At 45.1% G+C, this 18,626-nt stretch overlaps 2 pseudogenes; both read left to right on the top strand.

Moving 5' to 3' along the window:
• Positions 1–4,397: 4,397 nt before the first annotated feature.
• On the top strand, positions 4,398–7,275 carry LOC149120392 (protein shisa-3 homolog; annotated as a pseudogene).
• Positions 7,087–11,735, top strand: LOC138846865 (egl nine homolog 1 pseudogene; annotated as a pseudogene).
• Positions 11,736–18,626: the final 6,891 nt, after the last annotated feature.

Here is an 18,626-nt window from a genome sequence, read left to right as displayed (position 1 = left end):
ATATAACCCCCAACGCACAGCTCTGATAGGATGAAGGGCATGTGAGTACCAGGTATTAAGTGCTATTATAGCCATTGGTAAATATGCTAATGACTATTTCCTGTAGGAGTGAATAGCATTGAGTCCATTTCCCATGCTGCATAGTTGATTGTGTCTCTTACATCCAAGCTCTTCAGCTGATGCCTTCAAATAACTCACAGCAGGTGTTCTTAAACCAAGGTCAAGTATGGATTCTGTATTTCTGAGACAGTGGAAACTTAGTTAACCCACAGGGGTAGAAATCAAGATCTTTGCCTCATTGGTCCCTTACAGTACCTGCAGAGCTAACTCAATGCAGACCATTTGAGAAGGAAAAAAATTTAAATAAAAGATACCTTTGACAGCAATTATATAGCAGCTTTTGAAAGAATTCCATATGATTTACAAACTTTAAAGGCGGTTTTTCAAAACATTCTCTTATGGCTGGTAAAGGTGAGAGGGTAGTAAGAAGATAGAAATAAGACAAGAGCCCTCTGCTTTCTTTCTCTTCTAAAAGCCTTTCCTTCATCAAAGGAACACATGGCTGCTGAGCAGCAGCTTACCATTTTTCCAGGGTCAGTTCACTTGTCCTGCTGCTCTAAACTCTGCTGAAAGCCAGCTCCTTGGGGAACCCCAGCTGTTGGGGCTGGCCCCTCTTCAGTCTGCACACACTCAGAAGGAAATGTCCCTTGCTGAGAAGGCGGTGGTGTTGGGGGGAGAATCCATCTACTGTCAGGAAGTATCAATTAAATGTGGATGCCAATTAATTTAATTTATATTTCTGCATGAAAAATGTCATTCCATTATACATGCACTGGAAGGATGCCAGGAGCCCAGGTTAATAAATTACATCTCTACTGACATCATATGGAATCATAAACTAATCATATACTTATTAAATGCCCACCTGTGCTTGGGGCTATACCTTGCAGAAATCCAGTTGAAATAAGATCTGTCCAGTAGGGCCTGTGCCTACCCTGTGATCATCTGACACACACCCTTGTGCTCCTCTTCTCCTAGCTTTAGGCCTGTCTCCTGGGAGCAACTCTAAAAACAAATAATCAATATTCAATTACCAGTGGTTCTGAATGGCTTCACTGGATAAATCAGGGAATGAACACTGAGGAAGTATACATAATCTCCACTTAATCAGGGAATTGGTCTGTTCCGGTTAACAGGTTTCCTGCCATAATTGATATGGATTCACATCAGCTGGTGGAGGGATGAAGGTTATGAAGCTCCCACTATGTGCCAGACTTGCTGCGTGTTTGATTTTGAAGCCTTATGGCAATCTGTCAAGGTGGGGATTATTCTCTCACCCTACTCCACCCCTGTTTTATTTTTTTATTTACTTATTTTAAAAGATTTGTGCATTTGAAAGGCAACGTGTCAGAGACAGAGACATATATACAGAGAGAGAGAGGGAGGGAGAGACAGAGAGAACTTCTATCCACTGGTTCCAGTATACACTAATGAAAAGGAGGTCAGATATATGGAGTATCAAGTAATTTGGAGGTTTGATATTTTCCACTAGTAAATATCATTTAACTGAATTCGGGTAAAATGCCCTTTGAGTAAGTCAAATAGACAGGGGCTTTGAATGGGGGAATTAATTATTGCTGTTGTCTCAAGGAAAAGAATCCCACTGTGGCAGGAAGAATATAATTAATGGGAGGTAAGCGCCAACAAATCACTCCCTAAAATATTAATGCTATCAAAGAACAGCTGGGTAATGAGAAAAACTTGACCCTTGGGGACTGCAGAGGCTGCTGCTGCAGAACTTTATGTACTTGTGATGTAATGAAATTCCTCTCCATGTTAACAGCAATAACACTAAGAACTGTGGTTCTGGGAAAGTTATTAGCAGTAAATCTTTTTGTAGCTTTAGCATCTTATCATAATTATTCCATCTTACTTTTGCTGTGATTCCAAATTACCTTTCCCCTTCAGTGCTTAGGATATATTTACAACATTAATAACACTCCTAAAAACAAAGTAGGGAAAAAAAAAAAAAAAAAAAAAAAAAAAAAAAAAAAAAAAACTCTTTAAGCCCGGTAAGAACACTTTTTTTTTTTTTGGTAAATAAAGACCCAGTACCTAAAAAAAAAATTCTGCAAAAACATTTTTCTATGTGTTTAAATTCTTTAAAACAATATAAACTGTTCCAAGAGTTGTTGGTTGATTAAAAAAAGCCCTAACTTAATTTTGTTTTATTGAATAGTTTTTATTGTCCCAAGAAACATCTATTTCTAAGAGAATACGGTTAAATATTTACAGTCCTACTGAGCATGTTAAATGTGTTGGACATTTAGTTTTACAGGGCTATAAACCAAAGGATAATCCCAGTATTTAAAAATTAGAAGTCAGAAGCAATTCTGTAGTTGGAGTACACTTTAGCTTAGATTTCATAAAAGGAGCCATTTTATTCCAAGGTTTTGTTTTGTTTTGTTTTGTTTTGACAGGCAGAGTGGACAGTGAGAGAGAGATACAGAGAGAAAGGTCTTCCTTTGCCGTTGGTTCACCCTCCAATGGCCACCGCGGCTGGCGCGCCGCAGCCGGCGCACCACGCTGATCCGATGGCAGGAGCCAGGTACTTATCCTGGTCTCCCATGGGGTGCAGGGCCCAAGCACTTGGGCCATCCTCCACTGCACTCCCTGGCCACAGCAGAGAGCTGGCCTGGAAGAGGGGCAACCGAGACAGAATCCAGCGCCCCGACCGGGACTAGAACCCGGTGTGCTGGCACCGCAAGACGGAGGATTAGCCTAGTGAGCCAAGGCGCCGGCTTTTTTTTTTTTTTTTTTAAAGAATCTCTAGAACAGACTGGACCATCTCGAAGCTGCAGGTGCGACAGGCGCTCGCTGTTGCACGCTGGCATCGCTAGTGCGCAGCCCATTTGGTTTCACTCACTTTGCCAGCATCTGCATCAGGGACAAGGGTACTCAGCGTGTTTGACAAATAGAGCCACACCAAACACATTCACACATCCCCATAAACGATGAGAGGTAGCTCATGGTGCAGCAAAAAATAAATTCTTTAATTTGGCCCAGGTTTCACATAACACCAGTTCATAAGGCAGTTACGCCTCTAAAGGTTCAGTGCCCCTGCAAATAGCACATGGAGGACACATCATTTAAAGAAATGTTTCTTTGCCCGAACAGAAGTTCAGATCTGCTCAATTGTCATTCATTTTGTTCTATGTCCTTTAGGGGCGCAAACCGCGAAATCAGGCCCAGTTCGGGTGCGCGAGCCTTGGCTGGCGGAGGGGGTGAGAGGCGCGTAGCATAGGGTGGGCGAGGGGGCGATGGGGTGTGAACGTGGGAATACCGTCCCTTTCTTCCGGGAACCATGGTGACACAGGTGGAAAGCTCAGTGATAATGTTGCCGACCCGTAAATATCCTGTTGTGAGTCCCAAACCCCGAGAATCGGTGTCCCAGGAACCAGGAGACAGAAGATCCGACAAACTTCAGTCACCGCGTGGACACACGTGGAATCCCGCAACCTCGACCTCAGTGCGCACGCTTGTCTGGGCTGGGTGAGGGCTGGGGTGTGTGCTGGTGAGGTCCCAGTCCCGCAGGTTTAGTGTCCGGTCCTGGGGGAGCGCGATGGGCGGGGGTGACAGGGGTAGGCTGCGGACCCAGTGTGAACCAGAGAGCGCAGAGGCCCCGCAGCGCTCGCCGCGCCCGCCATGATTAGCTCTATTCGCGACACCCGGGAGGGCGGACTCTCTCTTCACCCTCGTGGTCTCCTCCTCCCTCTTCTCCCTCATCGTCTCCTCCTCCCTCTTCTCCCTCTTCCTTTTTAAGGGACGCCTCGCTGGCAGAGCTGTCAGCAGCTGGGAGGCCATTTGCACTTGGTGGCGGCCAGTCTGACTCCAGATCCTGTAACAGGCAAGAGCGGGGGCTGGGCAGCCGCACGTGGGGAACAAATTCTGCCTCCTTCGGGCTCCTCTTGGGACCAGGCTACAGCCACAAGTCGGGACGCAGTGTGGTCCTGGACTTGGCAGCCCTCGCCCTACGAGATGGCTCCCGTGAGGAGTGGGGAGGGAGGTGGCCGGGGGATCCGCGCGCCCCTCGCGCCCCTCGCATGGTGAGCCTGGCAAAGGGCGGCAGCAGCAGCCTCAGCGGCAGCCTCTGCCAGCACCTCCCATGGTCCCTCGGCAACTCGCACCCGCGCACCATGCAGACCCCCTGCCTGCGGAGTCCTCAGCGCAGCCCCTGTTGCCTCTCCGGCCACCGCTAGCCTCAGAGGGAGCGGTCAGCCGCCCATGCCATACCCCGAGGGAGGCGGAACTGCGGTGCCAGGAGGCAGTCCCAGCTCAGCCCTTCGCTCTCCAGCTGCGTGTGTCCCCCTTCCCCGCCGCCCAGGCATCCAGCGGCGATGGGGGCGATGCTGGCTCTCTGCCTCCTGGGCTGGCTGCCCTGGGGCCCTGCGGGTGCCCAGCAGTCTGGCGAGTACTGCCGCGGCTGGTTGGCCGTGCAGGGCAACTACCACGAGGGCTTCCAATGCCCGGACTTCGACACGTTGGACGCCACCATTTGCTGAGGCTCCTGAGCGCTCCGCTGCTGCTGAGCCGCGGCCAACGCCAGGCTGGAGCAGGGCGGCTGCACGAAAGACCGCGGCGAGCTGGAGCACCCGGGCATCACCGCGCATAAATGCAAAGCCCTGGGGAGAAGTCCCCCGCAGGCACGCCGAGAGCGTCCCAGTGCTCACGGGGGAATGCGCAGGCCTCCCAGGGTCTGTGCGCAGAGTGCACACAGCAGCCAGGTGGGGAGAATCAAGGGAGGAGTGGGTTTTCGAGCCAGGAGGCCTTGTTCCTTTGCAGCCCTCGCGAGTCCCCGCGAGGGACAGCGAGGACCAGGAGTTTACACCTGATGGTCCGGGAGAGGACGCTGGAGGTCCGGGGGGGAAGGGCGTCGGGGTAGCACTAGAGTACGGGTGGCTTTCGGGGCGGCGAGGGGCCACCGTGGTACCAAGGGCGTGGCAGCGCGACTGTGGCCCCGCTGCGCTAAGCAGCTTCAACCTCTTTCTTCTCCTTTTCTTTTCTTTTCTTTTCTTTTCTTTTCTTTTCTTTTCTTTTCTTTTCTTTTCTTTTCTTTTCTTTTCTTTTCTTTTCCTTTCCTTTCTTTTCCTTTCTTTTCCTTTCTTTTCTTTTCTTTTCTTTTCTTTTCTTTTCTTTTCTCTCTCTCCTCCCTTCCTTCCTCCATCTCTCTCTTTCTCCCACCATCCCTGTAGCGTTTTTAAGCCACTGCTCCACTCTTCCGACTTCCTTTCATTTCTCTGCATCCAATGAGTCTCCCCAGCCCACCCGCTATTGTCACGCCTTTCAGCAACACCCAGGACTTGGAGGTTGAGATTTAGAAACTGGGGTCGCAGGGGCCTCCCCGCCCCCTATTCTCGCGTCGAGAAACACGGGTTTCAGAGGGAAATAAATCAAGACCCCAGCACAGGAAATTTACACCTTGAAAAAAAAAAGTTTCCACCTCAATGGGACCGTCAGGGAAACCCCTCAGCGCTCCAGGCCACGGTTTTATGGTCAGGAAACCTGAGAGGCGGGCTGAGCCCAGAGCGGGGCGGCGGGAGGGGGGCGAGGAGGGAGGGCGAGGGAGGGTCGCCGGGGCCACAGCCCGAAGCCTGGGAGGGTCCCCGGAAAGGCTGGCGGTGGCCTCGCTGAGGAGGCCCTCCTCCCGAATTGCTGCCTCCGGGGAAAGCAGAGCCAGCCCTCTGAGGGTCCACCAGGCTCTCAAGGGAATGAATTGCGGGAGTCCGGGAGTCCAATCTGGAGGATTTGGAGAGTGGTTTCTGGAGAAATATGCGGCTCGCCAGGCGTCAGTGGGGAGCGCGTTCCTTCCCGCAGAGGGGAGCTGCCAGGTTTGCAGCCAGGACTCCCTCCGGGGCCTCCACTCTCTCCTCTCTCTGAGGCCTAAGAGACAGCAGGGAAAAGGAGTGGTTTCCCTCTCCTTGAGGCTGGGATCAGGCGCCCTGAGGTTCTGTCGCTTGCCAAGGGTGTAACCTTGGGCAAGTTGATTAGCTGGCCCTGGCCTGCTTGTTGATTAAATGAGTGTGTGAGTGCTTGGCCGGGCGTGCCATGAGGGCCGCCATTCACCTCCCTTGCCTTGCTCCACAGTGCCGTTAACCGCGGGAGAGTGGGTGGCCGGCAAGGGCTTAGACCTGGCAGCCCCCTTAGGTTGTAGGCTACCTGTCAGCCGCTGGCTGTGTTTTTGGAAAAGTCAAAAAATCCCATGGGTAAGACAGCTTACCACGTCCTTTCAACAGGCTCTCCATGGCACTTGAATCAGATCATCAAAGAGCCAGGTGCACAGTAGGACTTTAGTCAATGCAGGTTTTCTCTTCTCCCTGAGCTAGAGGCTGCATCCCATTGTGGCTCTATCAGAAGGGGAGAGACATGGAGAACTGAACTGGGTTGGGGTGGGGGATGCCAATGGGGTGGGAAATGTCTGTCTAGTAGAGAAAGAGAAATGCTCTCAGAGCTGTTGGAGCCTGGGCTGCGGACACCAACAGTGGTAATACTGAGCCTCCTCCTCCCTCCCCTCAGTTGCCCAGGCAGAGCCTAGGCTTGGGAGACCATGATGCAAACACTTGTGTGTCTGTTTTTGCCTTGTAGAGCCCCTCTCTACATCCCCTTCCTCATCGTCAGCTCCATCTTCATTGCATTCATTATCCTGGGCTCTTTAGTAGCTATTTATTGTTGCACCTGTTTGAGACCCAAGGAGCACTCACAGCAGCCAATCCACTTCTCACTCCACAGCTATCAGAGACCCTGCCCATGATCTTGACCTCCAGGAGCCTCAGGACACTTTACAGACGGTCCAGCACAGCCACCAGCTCCAGCTCCACAGGTGGCTCCATCCTTAGATTCTCCTTTGCCAGGATGGAGCCAAGCTGCCTGGTGCCCTTACCTCCCCTGCCTTACACCACAGGCCACCCAATCCACCTGACACAGCCATCTGGTTTCCTGGTGTCACCTCAATATTTCACTTACTGCCTTCAACAGGAGCCCCCACAGCCTGGGAAGAACTGTCCAGACTTCATCTCCAGTTGACAGGTCATGGCCATGAATCCAGCATGTAGTAAAGTGGCAGACAGGTGGAGTGATGCTTCCAATGTCAAGTGCTTTGCTGAGGGAATTTCTCGTATAATTGACCAACTTCTTGGCAAAAAGAGGTAAGAAAACACAGCACTTTCTAGTCTTGAGGTTCCTGACTACAATCACAGAATGTCTGGCTTAGCAGATGTTATGACTATTGCATTTCAACCCATGCTACTTCTATTCAAAATATGCAACAGTTTGACTTTGAAGTCACAAATTGACTGAAAATGTTTTACTCGACAATTTAGTTGCATAGTGCTTAGAAAAGGGCGACATGATCCTTTTTCACATCAGTTGTTTATGGAGTTATAATACAAATATACATAAATGAGTAAAGAAAAATACCTAATTGTGATTATCAAAGGATCAGTTAAAAATTAACTATGAAGTAAACTTGAGAAATCAGTGAATAACCTATTTATATCTTTTGGAGTAACCTAATAATATTACCATGTTGGGAATATTAACTTTTTAAATTAATAAGTAAATTTTGTTTAAAATATTATTTTCTTTCAATAATTCAAAGTTTCAATAACCACAGGAGGAGTTTCAAGTTTTATGTACTCATATATTCGTTCATTGCAACACAGTTTCTATATAGTCATTTCGCCAACCCACCTGAGGGAATATTTATTGCAGACTTTTTGGTCAGCAACATTTAGTGTTTAAATGAAAGTTGAACAGTTGGGTCTTAAAACATTTATTTATAAAATGAGTTATGTATAAATGTAAAAGTTGATAATTTAATGTATTTACTACACTGACAGTACTAATTATTTAGTACTCACACTGTAATTTCTATGTTAATGACAATTGTGGAGTTCAAAGTTCAGCTATTGGTGTAATCATCTAATATTACATATTTCAAGGGCCACTGAATTTCATGCCTGATGATTATGTATGTATTTGGGCAAATATCCTGCTGTGTTAGAATAAATAAAATATGTTTTTATGAACTGTATTTGAATTTCAGATCAAAGCACTTCATTTTATCTCCTGAGAGATATTGTTTGTTATTCAATAAAAAGAAATGTCTTTACCTCTTATCTTGAGATTAAGTTTTTCTCCAGCAGGGCTTAGGAGAGCAGCAGAGGAATTGACATTTTCAAGCAGTCTCAGTCTGAGGGCTGTATGCAGCCCTTGGACAAGTCCTTTGGCCTGTAGAGTTTTAGCAAAGTGACACAGCTTGTAAGAATCTAGATTTCTGGCTTCTTGTGACATGCAGAAGGGGTGGCATGATGGGTCCTTCACTGCCATGGGGTCAAGCCAACCCTCTTCAGTCAGGGCACCACCTGCCACTGGCTGGCTTCCTGCCTGGTCTTCCCTTACCTGGCCCACCTGGCCCCTGAAGTGTGGTCTGGGAGTGCAGGTTTAAATGAATTCATACTATCACATGTCTTCCTCAGTGGTTCTTTCTGAGCACAACTGGGCAAGGATTGAAGTTGGATCTCAGAGAGTGGCTTTATTTTCCACATGAGGGAACAAGTTCAAAGATTTGCTCAGTCTAATGGCTCTGACTTCCAGTCTCTTGCTTTCTTCCACATCCACATGGGGTCTGGTTCCCAGGTATCTCAAATTACTCCAGATAATTCAGGAAGGAAATGGTGGGTGTGAGAGGGTGGTCACACTCCTACACCATCAGACTGATTTTATCTGTTTGCTGTGTACTGCTTGTTTTTTCAGTTTTAAGTTCACCTTTATTGAGCTCTTATAATGGGATGAGCACTCTTCTAATTATTTTCATATACTAACTTATCTCCCAAACAACCTCAGCAGGGTGGGATTATAATTCCTATTGTACTCTACCCTTAGCATGGATTTTAAGATTTTGAGTTTTTCTGGCTCTGTCTCTGAAAAGAGGAGTAGCTTTTGAGTATTGTCTTTCTCACCCCTTCTTCTCTTTTAAAAAAAAAAGATTTGTTTGAAAGGCAGAGTTACAGAGGGAGGGAGGGAGAGAGAGAGTGAGCAAGTGGGAGTGAGCTTCCATCTGCTGGTTCACTCCCCAAATGGCTGCAATGGCTAGGGATGGGCCACACTGAAGCCAGAAGCCAGAAACTTCTTCTGGGTCTCCCACATGGGTGCAGGGGCCCAACCACTTGGGCCATTTTCTGCTGCTTTTCCCAGGCTATAAGTAGGGAGCTGGATTGGAAGCAGAGCAGCCAGGACTTGAACTGTCACCAACATGGGATTCTGGCATCTCAGCCGGTGGTTTAACCTGCTATTCCACAAGGCCAACGCCTTGGCTATTTTCTTAACTGCCTTTTTCAAAAAAATTTATTTGCATGCATTTCACAAACACAACTTTGGGAACATAGCAATTTTTCCCACTGTACTTGCCCTCCCACCCACTCTCCCACCCCTCCTCCACCTCCTCCCTCTTACATTCCCCATCCTGTTATTTTTTTTTTTTTAGCAAGATTCATTTTCATTGAACTTTATACACAGAGGATTAACTCTACTTTAGGTAATGGCTTAACTGCATTTTATCTATTTTCTCATCTGTAAAGTGGAGCTATGAAGAGTACCTTATTGCTTAGGGTTGTCCTGAGAAGTGAGAGGCATCATCTCAAGTAATTAACATTCCAGTGGCTAGGGAACTGTGCAACAATCAGCGCTAAATAGCAGGGAGCAGATGAAATATTCTAGAATAAAAACGAAAGGTCCAGTACTGCAGAAGGCAGATGTCAGTGTCAGTCAGGAACAGGGAACAGAGAAAATGGCCAACAGTTTGATGCTCCTAGTAACCGCAGTTCCCCAACTTGAGGCAGAAAGGGCTCAGGGGTCGGAGAGATGGGGCTGGACCCTAGGCCGAGGCCATATCCTGCAGAGTGCAGGAGATCTAAGGAGGATGCCTAGGTGCCACACCTGCGACCAAGCCTGTAAGCAGCCACTGCCCCCCTTGGCCCTCCTGCAGGCCTCTCATGCCTCCCAACTGGGTCTCAAGTGGGCTGTGGTGTACATACAGAGCAGAGTACGCAGAGATAGAGGAGTCTGCACACCCTGCGCTCCTCCAGAAACTGGGCCTGGCCGCCCGGGATGCTGATGAGGTGGCCAGGAATGCTGATGATCTTGTGTGCCCAGAGTGGAGATCCTTGTCCACCATGCAGGCCATACACCCTCGGCCCTTGCGAGATGAGGCACTGAGGCAGCCGCTGAAGCTGCGGGGTCGTCCCCAAGGACGAGAAAGCAGCCTGGCAGAGGGCGAGGGGCGCTGGCCTGCTTGAGTAGAGGGGCGGCAGGCGCATGGCAGGGTAACATTCCCTACAGCTCTCCCTGCTCCCTGGCCCTGGGCTAGACATTGCGGCCACCACCTCTCTTACTCGACCACCGCCGCTGCCACCATGGGCAATGACAGTGGCAGGCCTGGCGGGCCGAGCCCCAGCAAATGGGACCAGCAGTACTGTGAGCCCTGTGGGAAGATGGAGAACCTGCTGTGCTGAGGCCACTGCCGCAGCTCCTTCTGCTGCAAGGAAGGACCGGAAGAAACACAAGCTCCTGTGCTAGGGCAGCGAGGGCGCCTCTGGTCACGGAGCAGGCCAGCACCAGCACCCAGGCCGCTGCCCAGCGCCTGTGGGGTCTGAGCCTGGGAGGCCAGAAAAGGAGCGGCGCTTCGGGACAGCGTAGCCGCCGCCGCCGCCGCCGCCAAAGTTTCAGGCTGGCCGGCCGCCGGAGATGCGACCAAGGCAAAGGCCAAGTTCCTGGCCAACCCTGCAGTAGCTGCGTCCCTGCCTCCTGTGAACCCTGCCCTCCAGGGCCCTGCATCGGTTAAGGCGGAGCCTGGGAAGGAGGCACCACTGACCGGCTGGTCGCTGTACCTGGAGAAGGGGAACCTGTACCCACCAAGCAACACACCCAGGGAAGGCTGGGCCACAGCGTCGGCCTGCGGCCCAAAGGGCAGAGAAGCCGCTGTGGTCACTGAAGCTTGCGCTCGAGTACATCCTGTCTTGCATGAACAAGCATGGTATCTGTGTAGTGGATGACTTCCTGGGCAAGGAGACTGGGCAGCAGATCCGCGACAAGGTGCACCCTGCACTACACCTGCAGGTTCACGGATGGCCAGCTGGTTAGCCAGAACAGCGACTCGTCCAAGGACATCCCAAGCGATAAGATCACCTCGATCAAGGGCAAAGAGCCCTGCTGTGAAACCATTGGGCTGCTGATGAGCAGCATGAAAGACGTGATCCACCACTGTAACGAGAAGCTGGACAACTACAAAATCAATGGCCGGATGAAAGCCATGGTTGTTTGTTATCCAGGCAGTGGAACAGGTTATGTGCAGTATGTTGATAATCCAAATGGAGATGGGAGATGTCTGACATGTATATATTATCTTAATAAGGACTAGGGTGCCAAGTGGAGGTATACTTTGAATTTTTTCCAGAATGCAAGCCCAGTTTGCTGACATTGAACCCAAATTTGATAGACTACTGTTTTACTGGTCTGACTGGCACAACCCTCATGAAGTATAACCAGCATATGCTACAATAACTGTTTGGTATTTTGATGCAGATGAGAAAGCACGAGCTAAAATAAAATATCTAACAGGTGAAAAAGGAGTGAAGATTGAACTCAATAAACCTGATTCAATCAGTAAAGGTGTCTTATAAAGCCTCTCATCCAGCAATACCCTCAGTTCACTACAATAATTGCTGACACTGTTAACTTATGAATGCAAATAAATGGGATAAAGAAAAATAGACAACCAGTTGGCATTTTAATGAGGAAAAGATACAACTGTTTTGTGGTGCATCAAACAAGAAGATTTAATTGCTGTGACTTTGTACTGCATAATGTACCCCAAATCTGTGATTGCTTATGAGAGGAAGGTAAGCTATCAGTTGAAAGGGTTTTTACATCTGTACATGAAGTAAGTGCCCTGTGTAGAATTTTTTCTTTCTTATATTTTGTCCAATCTGTCATCTAGCTGAGTTCATCTCTCCCTTTTTTATATCAAGTTTGAATTTGGGGTAATTTTTGTATGATTAGGTACAACTTATCAAAACTATATTGAGAAAAAATTACAGTATTATTTCTCAAAATTATTATTCTCAATCTATTTTTATAAACCTCTTCATACTATTAAATTTTGCCCTAAAACACCTTAAAAATGATTGTTGCTAGTGACTGATGATTAATTAATTTTCTTTTCATTTAAAATAAGAAAAGGAGCACTTTACCAGTGGTTTCAGATGTTTTGTAGTTCAATCTTGCTCTATTTTGGATTCTTAAAGATTGCTGCCATCATGTTTTTGACATTGTTAATAATAAAACCTAACAGTAAAACAGTCACCATTTATTACCAGTAACTTTAGTTCATGTTTTATAAGGAAAAATACACTGTATGAAGGATTTATCTTTTCAAACTTGTTTTTTTTTTTTAACAAAACTAAAATGACTGCCTCTAAATAAACTTGAGATTATCCTCAGCATCAAGTTCCTAAGATAAAAGGCTTTCTTCTGCTTTCAGGTGTTTCCTAAAGAGTTAGATGATGATTTCCCATTTCCAATGTTTTCTCAAATTGATTGTACTTTTAAATTTATTGTTTTCTTCCTATTACTATGATCCATCTGATTTGCAGATCAGAACCTTGTTTCTTTTGAAGAATATCAGGGGGAGATTATATTTGCACTGAGAAGGAAATGTGTTTATGCAGACTTGTTGTTCAGTGAGTCTTCAGACAGCTCTTGAGGCATTCCTCAAATGTGATGCCAGCCTTCTTGTCAGTACTGATAGATGTATGCTTAGTTTAGAAAAACAAAAAAGTGCAAAACCAGACAATTTTATTTTGGGGGGGGTTTCTTTTTTACATTTTAGAAAAAGAAGAAACACCACATAATCACGCAAGGCCTCTAAGACTTCTGTTAGTTAAAGAATGAGTTGAGATAGACTTCCTGGATTTCATTCTCTTAGGCCCTTTAGCAAAGAGCCCTTACTAATTTAAGTTTTCTATCCTCCTTCCTCTATCTTCTTTGCCAAAATCTGAGTATACAGAAATATTCCTATATATTTCAATTTACAACAGTTTTAGAATCTGTATAGTTTGTATGTAATTACAGACCTTTTCTATGGAAATCTCAGTAATTTTTATTAAAATATTGCTATTGTTCATGTAAAAAATGAAAAAAATTATTTAGTGAAACTGACAGTGTGAATTTAGAATGATTAATTATTTGATATCATGTTCTCACTTAGGAGAACCTGCAGGAAAAAAGGTGATAGTTTATTGCTTCTCCTTGCCCATGTTCAGCTTTGTCTTACTTCCTCCCCCAGATGCTAACATAACATCCCTACAGTAAGTTCCTCTCTGCCAGCCTGATCTGGGAGTGCAAGTTATTCTTGCCATCTCATCTATAGTGCAGTGCACTGCCTTGGACCATATCTTGAAAGCACTATCATTTTTAGGGTTAGTAGGAATTGTTTTATGTAGAGTGAAGTCTGTTAAAATGTATAGCACAGCTTTTTAATTTGGGAGCCCCTGTTGTTCAAATGTGTGTACCTTTGCAGTTGTACAGTTATCAGATTCTAATATCTATCGGTTGTGCTTGATAGACAGGTCTTAAATTGTATATTTTTTGAATAAGTTTATATACTTTCTTGGAGATCATTGTGAAAATATCAAGAAATAAGGATAGTCATTTATTTTAATACTCCCTGAAACTATTCATTTGATGTTAGTGGGACCGTTAACTTGTCACCGAGCAGGACTATAATTAAAACTAAATTGAAAATGATTTGTGGCATCTATGTGTTTAATCCTGGTTAAAGATAATTCTTCACAATGCTTATTTGTATTCAACACATTAACCAGTTGTAAAACACAGAACTTTATCAATAGTAGGCAAATAATTTCAGGATTCCTATATAGAAAAGACTATAAAGTCATAATTTGGGAAGCAGTGTTTCTTTATGAAACAGCTCTCAAGTTGCTTGTAAAGCTAACCTAATTAAAAAGATATATAAATGTTCTTGAAAAAAAATTTAATGGTTCCTAGAGAAAATTCTGGCATGACAGACCCCTATTTAGAAAATTACTTAAAAGAAAAACAAAAAGCCAACCATTTAAATGTTCTTTAAATGATTGGAAGGTCATACAGCAAATAAAAGAAAAATACTTACTGAAGAAGATCTTCTAAGAATCAGTAACAGCATGGAGATCCAGTGGTATTTCAATCCAGAACTTCTCTCTCTCTCCTGTCAGTGAAATGGGAACTCTATTTCAGATATGTGGAGTCAAGAGCATGAGGCTTCCTCTCCCAGCAGTTGGTTGGTGAGTATTCTGAGTGTGACAAGACATGCTCATTTTTTCTCTTTCCCAGGTACCTGCTGCTGGTCATATGTTATAGTTGAGTGCAACTGAGAGGTAGGTTTCTGACCTCATTTGTTGATGGGGGCTCTACATTGTGCATAAGAACACTTAGATACCATCATCAACTGCATGTAATGTTTACAACAGGCAGATTTCTCAAAATAGTAGATTTCTGGTTGCTGTGGATTGGAGGGATGAGCATGAGCATATAGTTAAGAAAGAGTAGGCCAGCGCCATGGCTCAACAGGCTAATCCTCCCCCTTGCGGCACCGGGTTCTAGTCCCAGTCGGGGAGCCAGATTCTGTCCCAGTTGCCCCTCTTCCAGGCCAGCTCTCTGCTGTGGCCCAGGAATGCAGTGGAGGATGGCCCAAGTGCTTGGGCCCTGCACCCCATGGGAGACCAGGATAAGTACCTGGCTCCTGCCATCGGATCAGCGCGCCAGCCACGGTGGCCATTGGAGGGTGAACCAATGGCAAAGGAAGACCTTTCTCTCTGTCTCTCTCTCTCACTGTCCACTCTGTCTGTAAAAAAAAAAAAAAAAGAGTTACAAGGCACTAAATTTGGGGGAGTTTTTTACTTTAACAAAATTGGCAACTTCTTTATACAAAAGGCATAATTTCCATCTTTTAAAAATGTTTTTAAAATTATATTTAAGTTACACAATTTCATGTATCTTCAGCATAGTGATACTTCCCACTCTTCCCTCCCTCCCAACCATGCTGAAACACTTCTTCCTCCTCCCTCTCATATTCCCACCCTTAATTTTTTTTGACAGGCAGCATTAGACAGTGAGAGAGAAAGAGACAGAGAGAAAGGCCTTCCTTCTGTTGGTTCACTCCCCGAATGGCCACTATGGCTAGCGCGCTATGCCGATCTGAAGCTAGAAGCCAGGTGCTTCCTCCTGGTCTCCATGTGGGTGCAGGGTCCAAGCACTTGGGCCATCCTCCACTGCCTTTCCGGGCCACAGCAGAGAACTGGACTGGAAGAGGAGCAACTGGGACAGAATCCAGTGCCCCAATTAGGACTAGAACTTGGGGTGCCAGTGTTGCAGGCAGAGGATTAGCCTAGTGAGCCACGGCGCCGGCCTCCACTCTTAATTTTTACAAAGATGTATTTTCAGCTTACATTCTGATTGTATAGCTAACCCTACACTAAGTAAGAGTTCAACAAACAGTATGAAGAAAAAAAAAAAAAAACCACTGCTCCTCAACAAGAACTGCAATCATCAAGTTTCAAAATGCCTATTTCACTCCAATACATTACATTTTGGGCACTTTATTAGTTATCCCAGGTTGGGAAAAACATATGATATTTATGTCTTGGGGATGCACTTATTTCACTAAATATAATGGTGTCCAGATGTATCCATTTTGTAGCAAAGGACAGGCTTTCTTTTTTTTTTATAACTGAGTAGTGATCCATAGTGTATATATACCATAATTTCTTTATCATGTCATCAGTTGATGGACATCTGCATCAACGCCATATCTTAGCTATTGTGAATTCAGCTGCAATCAACATGGGGGTACAGATAACTTTCATATGCTGATTTCATTTCATTTGGGTAAATTCCTAGAGTGGAATTACTCTTCATCCATTGCGATACCCATATGGTTTGTTTTTTTTCAATTTGTTAATGTGATGTATCACATCACATTTATTCATTTGAGAATGTTGAAACATCCCTATCTATAAGAGATAAACTCCAGTTGGTCTGGGTGAATGATCTTTCTGATGTGTTGCTCAATTAGCTAATATTTTTGAGGATATTTGCATCTATATTCAGCAGGGATATTCATCTATAGATCTCTTTCTCTGTTGTTTCTTATTCTGGTTTAGGAATGAAGATGATGCTGGTGTCATACGAGTTTAAGAGGTTTTCCTCTTTTTCAATTGTTTTGAATAGCTTGAGAAGAATTGGAATTAGTTCTCTTAAAATGTCTTGTAGAATTGAGTAGTAAAACCATCCAGCCCTGGGCTTTTCTTTATTGGGATGGTTTAATTAGTGATTCAGTTTCTGTCTTGGTTATTGGTCTGTTAGATTTTCTGTCTTCATACTCAATTTAATTAGATTGTATGTGTGCAGAAATGTATGCATTTCTTCAGGACTTTCAAATTTATTGGCATATAGCTCTTTGTAATTTGTCCCAGTGATTCTTTTCATTTCTATATTATCTATTTTTATATTTCCTTTTTCATCTCTGATTTTATTGAATTGGATCATTTCCTTCTTTTATTGGTTAGTTGGCCCAGTCGTGTATCAATTTTGTGTATTTTTTCGAAAAAATCAGCTCCTTATTTCACTGATCTTTTTTTATTTATTTTACTGGTAGAGTTATAGAAAGTAAGAAAGAGGGAGACAGAAAGAAAGATCTTCCTTCTGTTGGTTCACCCCCCAAATGGCCACTATGGCTGGAACTGCACTGATCTGAAGCCAGGAGCCAGGAGCTTCCTCTCAGTCTCCCATTTGGGGGCAGGCGTCCAAGCACTTGGGCCATCCTCCACTGCCTTCCCAGGCCACAGCAGAGAGCTGGACTGGATGAGGAGCAACAGGGACTAGAACCTGGCGCCCATATGGGATGCCGGTGCCACAGGCAGAGGATTAACCAACTGACCCATGGTGCTGGCCCTCACTGATCTTTTGTATTTTTGTTTCAATTTTGTGTATTTCTTCTCTAATTTTAATTATTTCTTTTCTTCTACTAACTTGGGGTTTGGTTCATTGTTTTTCTAGGTCCTTGCGATGCATTGACAGCTCACTTATTTGGTGTCTTTCAATTTCTTTCCACCAGATCTTATCCTATGCCTCATCCACTTTTTTTATTTTATTTTATTTTATTTTTTATTTTTTGACAGACAGAGTGGACAGTGAGAGAGAGAGAGAGAGACAGAGAGAAAGGTCTTCCTTTGCCATTGGCGCTGATCTGATGGCAGGAGCCAGGTACTTATCCTGGTCCCCCATGGGGTGCAGGGCCCAAGCAATTGGGCCATCCTGCACTGCACTCCCTGTCCACAGCAGAGAGCTGGCCTGGAAGGGGGGCAACCGGGACAGAATCCGGCGCCCCGACTGGAACTAGAACCCGGTGTGCCGGCGCCGCAAGGCGGAGGATTAGCCTAGTGAGCCACGGCGCCAGCCCTTCAATTTCTTATGTAGGTTCCAATTGCTATAAACGTCCTTCTCTACACTTCCTTTATTGTACCCCATAAGTTTTGATATGATGTATTGTACTCTTTGATTCTTTCCAGAAATATTTTGATTTGTTCTATGACCTACTATTCATTCAGAAGCATGTTGTTCAGTCTCCATTTGTCTGCATATGTCCTAGAGATTCTTAAATTGTTGATTGCCAGGTTCATTCCATTGTGGCCAGAGAAGAAGCATGGTAGGATTGAAATTGTTTTGAATTTTCTGAGACTTGCATTATGGCATAGCATATGGTCTATCCTAAAGTTCCATGGACTGGTGAGAAGAATGTGTGTTCTGCTACTGTGAGATGGAAAGTTCTATAGATATCTTTTAGGTACATTTGGTCTACAATATTGATTAACTTTGTTGTATCCTTGCTGATTTTTTGTCTGGTGATCTGTCCATTGCTGAAAGTGGAGTATTGAAGTCCCCCATTACTATTGGATTGGAGTCTATATCTCTCTTTAGGTCCCTAACATTTCTTTTAAATATCCAGATGCCCTGTAACTGGGTACATATACACTTATTATAATGATATCCTCCTGTTGAATTGTTCCCTTAATTATTACATAGTGCCCTTCTTTTTCTCTTTTAACAGTTTTTGTGTTAAAATATGCTTTGCTGATATTAGGAGGGCTATATCAGCTCTTTTTTAGTTTCCATTAGCATGGAATAACTTTGTCCATCCTTTCTGTTTCAGTCCACATGTATCTTTGTTGGTGTTTCTTGTAGGCAGCAAATACATGGGTCTTGTTTTTCAATCAATTCGGCCAGTCTGTATCTTTTAATTGGAGAGTTGAAGCCATTTGCATTCAAGGTGCCTATTGATAAAGAACAACTTAGCCCTGCCATTTTTCTCCCTTTTTTAAAAAATTTATTTATTCTCTTGAAAGTCAGAGTTACACAGAGAGAGGAGAGGCAGAGAGAGAGAGAGAGAGAGAGAGAGGTGTTTCATCTGGTTCACTCCCCAATTCATCGCAATGGGCCGAGCTGTGCTGATCCAA

This window comes from Oryctolagus cuniculus, chromosome 19 (genome assembly GCF_051225735.1).
Source record: "Oryctolagus cuniculus isolate XC-2025 breed Fujian yellow rabbit chromosome 19, ASM5122573v1, whole genome shotgun sequence".
Taxonomy (NCBI): Eukaryota; Metazoa; Chordata; class Mammalia; order Lagomorpha; family Leporidae; genus Oryctolagus; species Oryctolagus cuniculus.
Note: the sequence above shows the minus strand (reverse complement) of the source record. Positions and strands in the feature narration are given on the sequence as shown.